General features: G+C 40.1%; 1 long non-coding RNA gene across 1 annotated transcript in view; it reads left to right on the top strand.

Moving 5' to 3' along the window:
• LOC134792638 (uncharacterized) overlaps positions 1–10594 on the top strand; it is a 14541-nt gene extending 3947 nt beyond the window's left edge. Inside the window, exons 3-4 of the long non-coding RNA XR_010144467.1 lie at positions 8413–8549; positions 10256–10594. This is a non-coding gene — a long non-coding RNA (uncharacterized LOC134792638). The remainder of the gene's footprint in view (positions 1–8412; positions 8550–10255) is intronic.
• The last annotated feature ends 749 nt before the right edge of the window (positions 10595–11343 follow it).

Raw genomic sequence — 11343 nt, 5'->3', positions numbered from 1 at the left:
TGGTATTAAGAAAAGGTAATAGGGTAGATATTTGCTGAGAGGGTCGAATGGATTTACCCGAGTTTGAAGTTAAGCGACACATTTATTCTGTGGTTTAGCTATAAAATCGATATTATTATTATTATTATATAATTATAGGCGAGCAGCTATTTAGCTGATGAGCCTATGTCACACAGTGTCCAGTACTATATAGTTCAAAGTTTGTAAAGTCATATCACATCACTAAGTAACATCGTCTATCTTATTGTTTAAAAGCCACTTGTCCAATCTGTTTTTAAACACATTGACCGAAGGAGCAGTCACAACACTATCCGGTAAACGGTTCCAAGCCACCACGACACGGTTGGACAAGGAATGATATGCAGCTTTAGTAGTAGTGGGAGTGCGAACAATTCTTAGGCTGTGACCTCGAGTCTCGCGGCTGATAGTTCTCATATTGATTAATTCGTGAATGTCAGGGAGGTTGTAACAGTGGGTAACAATCTTAAAACACTCGATGAGGTCTCCTCTCGCTCTCCTGGCTTTGAGTGTGGGCAGTTTTAGTACTTTTAGCCTTTCTTCATAAGGTAGGCGTTTCAGCTTAAAAGGAATCTTGGTGGCTCTACGCTGCGCATTCTCTAGAAGGTCAATGTCTTTGACAAAATAAGGATTCCATACTTGGAAAGCATATTCAAGCAAGGGGCGGACATATGTTTTGTAAATTTTGATAAAAACTTCAACAGATATGCATTGAAATGAGCGTTTTATAACATACAAGAACGAATTTGCCTTTTTGACTATGTTATTTATGTGCTCACCCCACTTCAGGTTATTTGTAACTGTCACACCGAGATCCTTTTGAGACGTCACCGCTGCAATTGGAGTGTTTCCTATCATGTATTGGACCATAGGATTTTTTTTACCGAGGTGCAGGACTGCGCATTTGTTAACATTCAATTTCAATATCCACTGCGAGGTCCACTCCGTTAACCGATCCAAGTCAGCTTGCAGCTGGCCCGAAGAAACATGAGGGTCAGCAAAGAACTTGCCATCATCTGCGAAAAAGCACGACTCTGACTCTATTAGTGCTATTAAGTCAGTCACAAATATTCCAAACAGAGTTGGAGAGAGGACAGATCCTTGAGGTACTCCACTCAGCACGTTTAGTGGTCGAGACAGGCAGTCACCGACTCGCACACTGAAGGTTCTGTCTGACAGGTACCCTTCTATCCATTTTAGCAACTTTCCACGGATTCCAAAATGATCTAGTTTCAAAAGTAGTCTCTGATGATGAACTTTGTCGAATGCACGTTCAAAATCTAAATATATAATATCTACCGGGAGGTTAAGGTCCATACTTTTGGTCCACGCATGTACACAAGTTAAGAGATTAGTAACTGTCGATCTTTTTTGTACAAAACCATGCTGCTTCAACGATATTAAATTTTCCCTATTGAGGAAACCCGTCAACTCCTTACATATAATTTTTTCCATACACTTGCAGATGATGCTTGTGAGACTTATTGGTCTAAATTTGGAAGGGTCGGTCTTGTCACCATTTTTAAAAATTGGGGTTACTAGAGCATGTTTCCAATCCCGGGGTATACAACCAGAGGTAAATGAACAATTCATAACTTCTGCCAGTTTCGGGGATATCACAGCAGCAGCTTGCTTCAATACAATGCTTGGAAAGCTATCAGGTCCAGCAGCCGAGTTAACATCCAAGGTATTCAGGACATCAAAAACTCTCTCCCCTGGGACTTTTAATTGCAGGCGGAATTTCCACTCTGGATGCACTGAGCCTACGAATGTGGGCATAGAATTTCTTGTCACCGTTTGATAATATGCTATTTTCATACCGACTCCTACTTTTTCTAGTTTCAGCGACACATCGGTTATTAATGGCCCTGAACCGTTCATAATCCTCATCTGTCTTGCTTACTTTATAGGAGTCCCATCTTAATCGTTTTTCTTTAGTAAGTGCCACTATGTCTTTGTTAATCCAAGGTTTGTTGTATTTATTCTGTTTTACTGTAACCAGAGGAGCATGCTTTTGAATATTTTGTGCAAGAGTAACTTTAAATTCTGTCCATAATTGATCTAAAACAGGCTGAGATGTAATAGGCAAGGCATCCAAATCCTTGCAAAGATCATGGCTAAATTTTTCATAGTCGATATGATGATAGAGCAACTTCTGCTTAATCCTAGGGGCATTTCTTTGAGCCAACAATTGCATTTTAAATGCCAGTACACAGTGGTCACTTTTTCCAATAGGAGGCTGATGAGTTATAGTAGAGCAAAGAGAGCTATCATTGGTCATAACTAGGTCAAGCAGGGAAGGTGCATTATTGACGCGGAAGCGAGTCGGTTCAGATACAAGCTGGTGGAGGTTACTGTCCAGAAACATTTGTTGGAAAATTTCAGCAGTTCCTGACAATTTCTGCACAGAGCACAGAGGCCAAACAATATCAGGGTAGTTAAAATCGCCAGCAATAATTATAGTGTTGTTTTCAGACGCCAAACGCAATTTTTCAAGTAACTTGGAGTCCCGCGTCTGCAAGTCGGGTTCGTTGTCCGAGCGATACACACCAACTACAAGGAAGTGGTATGAGTCAAACCTAATATCCAAGTAGAGAGCTTCAGCTTCATCACACATGTAGTTCAGGTTTTTCCGAGCTATAATCCGAGAATTGCCATTCAAAGAGTCTCTGACGTAGATAGCAACCCCACCACATACACCTACTTTTTTCATAAAAAATGGTATTCCTGTGTTTATAGCTCTTAAACCATTTTTTTTTCTGCAAACAATGTTTAGGTGACTTATAATACATTTCATTTCATAATTTCCACATATTTGGTCAAATTTGGATTTTTTGGATATCAGTGTATGCCTTGAGATGTCATCTTTAATGTTGTGGTACATTTCTTTAACGTCCGACTTTTGGTTTGGTTATAAAATCCAAATAATCGAATATTTTTTTACCTCATTTTGTTTATTTTGTAAATAGCTCTTAAATTGTTGTATATTTTGGTACACACTGTATAAATGAAGTATAGAATATTTCATTAGCTTTCATTTAATACCCCACACGTGTATGTGCCATGCATAGTTTGGGTGCAATATGCAATATTCGCAACGAGACGGGAGTCATTTTGATGATATCATTCCGCTGAAGGCCTGAAGTAGATGGCCGGCGCCGCTGTCTCCCGGCAGTTTTGGAGACCCAATACCATGCGCAACAACATACTAAAAGTTGGTAGCGGTTTCCGGATCTGAGCTATCTCTTCGACTGTTTCCCATAAGGCATAGTACTTTAAAGAGAGTCCTCGTGCAATGTGAACAGCCAGCGATCAACTATTAATATACCTATCTATCTCTTTTACCGACACGGAATCTCTATCTTATCGCTTACGGGTCATTTTATTTAAAGTTGTCCCCTACACTTTTTTTTAATATGGGAAATTTTATGTTATTTCTACTCAGAATCACGAGCTCTTTCTATCCTAATAGAAGAAAAAAAGTGTGCCAAGGTTTTTATTTCCATTCCGGTACCATTTTTCATAGACTTTGTATGGCAGACACGGCATGTAAAGATCGAAAATTTTATGGGAATTTCGGGACACTTTTTTTCTCCTATTACGATCAAAAAAAGCTCATGATTCTGAGTAGAAATAACATAAAAAATCCCAAATATGAAAAAGAAAGTGTATGGGACAACTTTAAATAAAATGGCCCTTACACGTCCTTGAACTAGTGCATATCCATCCATACTAATATTATAAAGGCGAAAGTGTGGCTGTCTGTCTGTCTGTTACCTCTTCACGCTTAAGCCGCTGAACCGATTTATTTGAAATTTGGTATAGAGATTGTTTGAGTCCCGAGGAAGGACATAGGATAGTTTTTATTCCAGAAATCATCCCTTAAAGGGGTGGTGTTTTGTATGGGGACTTAACACCAACTGCACATCAAACTTTGTCAATAGGAACTGTCCCGCCCGCGCGGTGTAGTACCGGCGCTGGTGCACGATTTAGTTGGGTATAGAATAGGGTTTACTAACGAATGGGCCAAAAACGTTTCCCAAAGTATCACATCCCAAACTTCTTCTTCTTCCTCGCGTTATCCCGGCATTTTTGCCACGGCTCATGGGAGCCTGGGGTCCGCTTGACAACTAATCCCATGATTTGACGTAGGCACTAATTTTTACGAAAGCTATGTTTCCCAAATTATCATTTCCCAAAAAAATGTTTGGCAAAACAACTTATCGCAATTTTTCAGTTAGCAATAGTCTTTTTTGGCAAGTTATTGTTTAGCAAATAATTACTTGGACAAGTTTCATTTTACCAAGTATTATTTAGTCAAATAAGCATAACATTGCATGGCATACAGTTTACATACCAATAGATATGTTTATTTTTGTTTTATTTGAAATACTTAATCCCGACCTTGGTATTTTTATCATTTTGGTTATGTTTTACGCATAGGGGGAAGCGGGGCAGATAGGCACAAGGGGCAGTTTTGAACACCCACACTAATTCCTTAACTAAAAACTTATGTTCACCTTCTGCAACACTAAAACGTGGCTTTGTATGTGTGATTGAGGTACCAGCTTCGGCACATCTCTCCTGCCAGCCGTTGCCGCTTAGTGCGTGAAAACGTGTTTCCGCGGTCGCATAGTAAATAAATTATGATTTTTTTATCGAGTTGTGGTGCGAAATTTTAGACTTTACCGGATGAACATCATAATGAGCGCTTAGTACGTTTATTCAGTAATAGAGTAAGCTTATTATTTTAAAGTACTTAATACTTAATAGTATATTTTTAATAAATTATTTTTCATTTATTTGACCATTGGGGTACTTTGGTACAATAAAGATTGGGGCAGTTTTGAACATGTCAAAGTGCCCCTCTAGTGTATCTAAGTGCCCCTGCCAGTTTTTTTGTTGTGAAATTTTTTTTACTGAATAGTGCGAACGTACAAAGAGAAAAAAAAATGACAAAGAAAAGTTAAAACAACCAAAGTAGCTTTTTGTGAAAAACTGACACTGATTTCATTTTTTTGTAGTTTTAGTGCACCTGCTTAATAACTGGTTGTCAGCACTTTTTATTTTACTTCGTGTAAAAAAACGCCGAAATAACTATATACCAACATGACAAACATAATTAACTTTAACTTACGAATGTAACATATTGAATATAAAATAACTTATTAAAACAAACTAAAACTACAAAGAAATTAAAATTAAAACTAAAATAAAAGAAACTTACCTATAAAATAAAAACCTAATTATAAAAAGAATACCCCCTCTAGCAGGTCCGCCTGTGGCATGGTACCCATTACGCTGGCGGCGTTTCCTCGCTGAACCGCCAGGGCGATTCGTTGCGAGAAATACGCGCCAGCTCTGGGGTCCCCTGTGGCGTCAATCAGCCGCCCCGACAGGGCCCTCACAAAGGCCTGCATGTCGGCTGACCAAGGGCCCAGTGTCTCTACCGCGAGCGCCGCAAACTCGTAGTCCTTAAGTAAGGACGAATATTTGCGGCGCTTGAGAACCTGGGCCTGGTCAGCCGCGCCGCCGGCCTGGGTGCGGGTCGCCTGGATATGGGACTGTGCGAAGGTATCTACGCACGTTGCGTCCCACACCAGGGCCCTGCACCAATGTGGCCCCGTCGGGGCGCCTGCCATCGTCCCTCGCCATGCCCGCGGGTTCGAGAATCGCAGGCACAGACGCGGTGGCAAGCGACCGACGGACCAAATCATTGATGGTACCGTGGCGAAATAGGCGGCCGGCGCTTTTGGGGCATGAAAGGCCATGTCGGCCCAGCTGATCGACGTTTTTGCCACAGGCGCAAGTGTGAGGGACACATATTTTGGACCCAAGCCTTAAGCATATAGCTATTCTCAAGTAACTTGGGTCAAAAACGGTGCCTATTTGACGGGAAGGGAGTGCTCGTAGCCAATGGCCCGACTCGGGGGCTGATACGGCTAGAATTCGGGCACGTTCGAAGTCGTCCGGACTATCCTGAAGAAGTGTGGTATGAGCTGCTTTTAAGGGAGGGGAGTCCCAAGCCCGCTGAATGTGACGGGCGACTGGGATGTCCTCACCCGGACACGACTCACACCAGGCCTCCCTGGCCTCACTTAGATTCGCTATCTCATCGTCAGGTATCTGAGGAAGGTTTAAAATAATACCGACGAGAGATAGCGAGCCGTATACTGAGGACAGGAACGCGGGTAGAGCCAAACTGGCCGAAGTGCGAACGCCCAGTCCACCCAGCCTTATGGGTAAGAACCGCTTGGGTCCATGAACTATTGTCGAGATGAATGTTCAGTGTTTTGGAAAGGCTTGCCTGAAGGGAGGAGTCTATGTAAGACAGGATGGACGGAAATTTCCAAATTGGGCAACTGCGGAGTAAATACATAAATTTGGGTGTAAATAAGCAAAAACGAATGATGAAAAGAGCCATATGGGGATTTATTTTAAACAGGAGGTCTGATGTATTATTGAATAAATTTAATTTACAGTTAATGACGGGTGCGATTGATTCGTCAAAAATTGGTGAGCCTAAAAGGGTGAGGGATGTTTTTGAATGAACGGAAATATTAGGTAAAACTGCGTTAAAATTTGTTAGTATATCTATTTTTGTATTCAATGGAACGTGATCTGGAATAAAAATTTCGCATTTAGTGAAATTTAATGCAAGCCCGATTTTCGAAAATTTATCTATGATAGATTGTATATCTTGTAGTACGGTTAGTGCGTCTCCGCCAAGGGAGCCGTCATCTAAGTACCAACAATTGAATTTTGAATTTAGACTAGAGATGATGGGGTGAATGACCAAACTAAAAATGGCAGGCCCAAGCGGATCTCCCTGTTGGCAGCCCATACTTGACAAGATAATATCATTTCCAAAAAGTAATTTTAAAGGTGCTCCGTAGCATTGCCAAATGTATTTGTAAAGTTCTGGTAGCTCTTTTTTTACTTCTGCTAATAGAGCACCGCGGTCGACCGAATTAAATGCATTTTTGACATAACTGTAGTATGTTCTAATAGCACCGCACTTAATAGACGTTTTGTAATGTTTAAAAAGTTTACTACTGGTCAGCTAACTGAGTTGATCTGTAAAGTGTGCTCTGCGGGGCAGTTTGAAACACTTACGGGGCACTTTGATTCACGTGCCAAAGTACCCCAAAACGATGTATCAAAGTGTCCCATGTAATGTATCAAAGTGTTTAGAGTTCATTTTGAGGCCTAAAATCGATTTCAAAAAAAGGTGTACCAAGCTGCCCCGCTTCCCCCTACGGATGTGATTAGTTGAACCATAAACATTATAATTTTTAAGAAAAAAAATACCGATTTCTATGGGGGCCGGTGAAAGATTATTGTAGATGGTGCACTATGTAGAAAAGGAGGTAAAACCACCCACTTTTCTAGTAGCATTTCGTTTCTGTAAGGGTCTTAGTTCTAGCCTAACCTAACCCACTTCTCTGATAGCAGTTCGGTTCTGTGAGGATCGCAGTTCGAACCTAAACAAACCCACTTTTCTAGTAGCATTTCGTTTCTGTAAACCTAACCTAACCCACTTAACGGCTTTTTTGGAATATAATATTAGCCAATAAAAATCGTTTGCTAAATAATTTTTTGTCCTAACAACATTTGACAAAGTAAAATCATGCCAAGTGATAATTTGACCAAATAAATTATATGCGAAGTGTAACTTTGCTAAAGGTTCCTTTGGGAAATGAAACTATTGCGATAAGTTTGTTGGGAAGTGAAATTTGGCAAAAGGTATTTGGCCCAAACGAAAGTACACCATAGAATAGAGATAGTTTGACTCCCGGGGAACGACAAAGGGTTATTTTCATTCAAGAAATCACCCTTTAACTGATTGAATAAAATAATAGCTACCTACCTAAATTAATAATTCCACGCTGACGAAGTCGCGGGCAAAAGCTAGTATATATATAACAGTAAGCTACAGAGATGAGCCACTGAAAATAGCATTGATACACAATTAGACACCTAACCTATTTTTGTAAGGATATATTATTATCACTGCCAAAAGAAGGTTAAAGGTGCCCTCTAGCGTTCCGGGAGTGGGCAGTCAACGTGAAAAATGTTAAAATGCTGGAAAGTGCAGGGGTCAAAATGTCCATACGGAACCGGCTGTCTATGTGGCAAAAAGTAGGTAGGTTAGGTTCGTTAGGTAGCTTCAGATGCCCGAAGGGCAAACCGTCTAGTTACGTCTAGTTGCATAGACAGCCGGTTCCGTATGGACATTTTGACCCCTGCACTTTCCAGCGTTTGAACATTTTTTAACGTTGACTGCCCACTCCCGGAATGCCCTCTAGTAGTAGAAGGTATTGTCATACAATGAATGGTATTATAATTTTTTTTTTCATATATATACTATGGACATTCCTCGATGGCATCAAGTTGCAACCGGAAAGCGATGATCACACGGCAAATCAAATCCTGAAGACTATAGCAGCCACGTCAAAGAAAGATATACCTATCTACCTACCTACCTACCTACCTATTAAAAAAAATGTTTATTCTTTCTCGTTTGATATGTAAGAATGTATGTCAATAAGATGTTATTAGTTAAGACTGCGTCGACCGTCCAATGGCACCCTCATTGGGGCAATTATGATTTCTAAAAAATACAAGGCAATTAATTAAACTATCATATAAATGATCATATTAATATAATATGGGATCCTATTTGAAAGCAATTTTACAATCATGATCATACACGCCATATTTGTTAAAATTGTTGTTATTTAATTACCCTATGATTAAAAATTAAATTAAATTGATTTAAGACCAACAAAGGATCAATTTCGTCATTTTAATTTTAATCTTTCAACGAATGTTAGTAGGCATACACACAAATTTATTAACTAACTACATATTTACAGATGATGGTGTAATAACAACAATTTTGTGTGGTACTATACAGCACGTCCACGGATGATTTTATTATTTCTTTTGCGGTACATATTCATGAAAAGAAATGTACTTATGTTTTAAAAAAATGTACTCGCACGGTTTTGGCATAGCGACATACAGGTCGTGGTCGTGCTGGGTAGATACTGCCTGGCACGACCACACTATATTTATGGTTAATTTAATGTCAAATGAATACAAAACAAATGTACTCAAATTGTACTATCTACAAGCACATCAAAATGTGACAGTCATACTGCAAAAATCGCTGTCATGATTAAAAAAGGTGAACCTAAGGGCTGATTTAGACGGCGCGCGAACTCGCATGCGACTTTCATTATATTTTTTTTGATCGGCTGGTGGCATCGTTTCCGCCATTATAAACGATGCTCCGATACAAATACAACGCTGCTCGTCGCAGTGCGGCGTAAACGCCATCGACAATAAGGTCCCTTTACATTGATGATCCCACATTTAGTTTAGACATTATGCGCGCGCGAACTCTCATGAGATTTTAGTTATTTCAACCAGCCGATCAAAAAAAATGTAATGAAAGTCGCATGCGAGTTCGCGCGCCGTCTAAATCAGCCCTTAGGTTCACCTTTTTAGAGCACCGTACAAAACTTTGTTCACGGTGCTCTTATTTAATCATGACAGCGATTTTTGCAGTATGACTGTCACATTTTGATGTGCTTGTACATAGTACAATTTGAGTACATTTGTTTTGTATTCATTTGACATTAAATTAACCATAAATATAGTGTGGTCGTGCCAGGCAGTATCTACCCAGCACGACCACGACCTGTATGTCGCTATGCCAAAACCGTGCGAGTACATTTTTTTAAAACATAAGTACATAAAAGTACATTTCTTTTCATGAATATGTACCGCAAAAGAAATAACAAAATCATCCGTGGACGTGCTGTATAGTACCACACACAATTTTAACAAATTTGGCGTGTATGATCATCATTGTAGGATTGCTATCAAATAGGGTTCCATATATATGATCATTTCTATGATCTTATTGCGGCCTTTGTATTAGAACAATAATAATCCAACCTAAATTTCGGGTCGACTATTGAGTCCAGGACTGCTGCCAAGAAACTTGATGTCCTAATATTTAAGGTGAGGCGGCACCAAGCATAGGTCCCTTCGTGCATGGAATACTGCTGCAACCTATGGGACGGTTCCGCCAAGTATCAGCTGGCAGCCCTGGACTCGATAGAGCGCCGGGCTCATATACTTTTTGGCGATGGCTGTCAAATCAAAGTTACAAAGTCTTGTTCATATCATCGCCGACGAGTTACATGTCTATCGGTGTTTCTAGGGAGTGCGCAAAAGAATTGCACGACCTGATCCCAGCTTTCCCTTTCCGGACGTCCAGGCGCGAGGAGCGAATGCACCCGTTCGTTGTTAATATTCCATTTGTCCGCACAAAACGATTTGCCTCATCTTTTTTGGTAAGGACGATTAAGGAATGGAATGCGCTTCCGTCATCTGTGTTTCCTGGGAAATTTGACCTCGGTCTCTTTAAAGCAAGAGTGAATAGGCTATTACTTACTGAGCCGGTAAGCTCCATCATCTTAGGCTCTGTTTTCACTTTCCATCAGGTGTGACTAGAGCCAATGCCCGTTCAGTTTATTATAAAAAATATATATACAAAGAGTACTATTGTATTATTTCAGTAGTTAGTGCCTTTGGGTATAGTGCGACATAAAATAGTAGAAATTAAATAAACTGGAACTATAAATATTCAATACTAAATTGTTGCCATGTTTAAGCATTTTACGTCAAAAAAGGGATAGTAACGTAGAAAGTGGCGCCCTCATTTATTTTCTACTGGTTTCTGTCGCACTGTAGTTTGAGGCAGGAAATAAGCAATATTACGCAAAACCCTGCGTAGAGGGCGTTACCGTCCGTGCATTACATGACATGCACCGTCAAACTATTTGTATTTGTGCATTACCTGTAATGCACGGACCTATCGGTCCATGTCAGTAGTGAAGGCGAGGGACAGTGTTAATAACTAGTGGCTCTGTGAGCTGTAGACCTCGCGAGCTGAGCTTAAAACTGAGTAAATGTATGGCTTCGTTGTTTAGAAGAATTTAGAGAATCTAATTTGACAATTAATACCTTAACTATCGAACCTGCTTACAAAATTCGGGAATTGGTTTAGAAATGCGACCAGTAGAGTAGAACAGATGGACATACGAAACAATTTTTGGCTAACAGGCCAATTCAAACGTACACTGATATCTATCACTGATCTCTAATCAGAATGACGTCTAACTGATATCATTTAGTTATCGTGCATTTCGCTGGTTCTTGTCCGTACATGTATTGGCGCAAGCGAGACGCACGATGACTACTAAATAACATGATAAAAATATCATTCCGATGTCAGTGTACGGTCGG

The sequence above is a fragment of the Cydia splendana genome, chromosome 8, assembly GCF_910591565.1.
Source record: "Cydia splendana chromosome 8, ilCydSple1.2, whole genome shotgun sequence".
Lineage (NCBI taxonomy): Eukaryota > Metazoa > Arthropoda > Insecta > Lepidoptera > Tortricidae > Cydia > Cydia splendana.
This window is presented reverse-complemented; position numbering and strand designations above follow the sequence as displayed.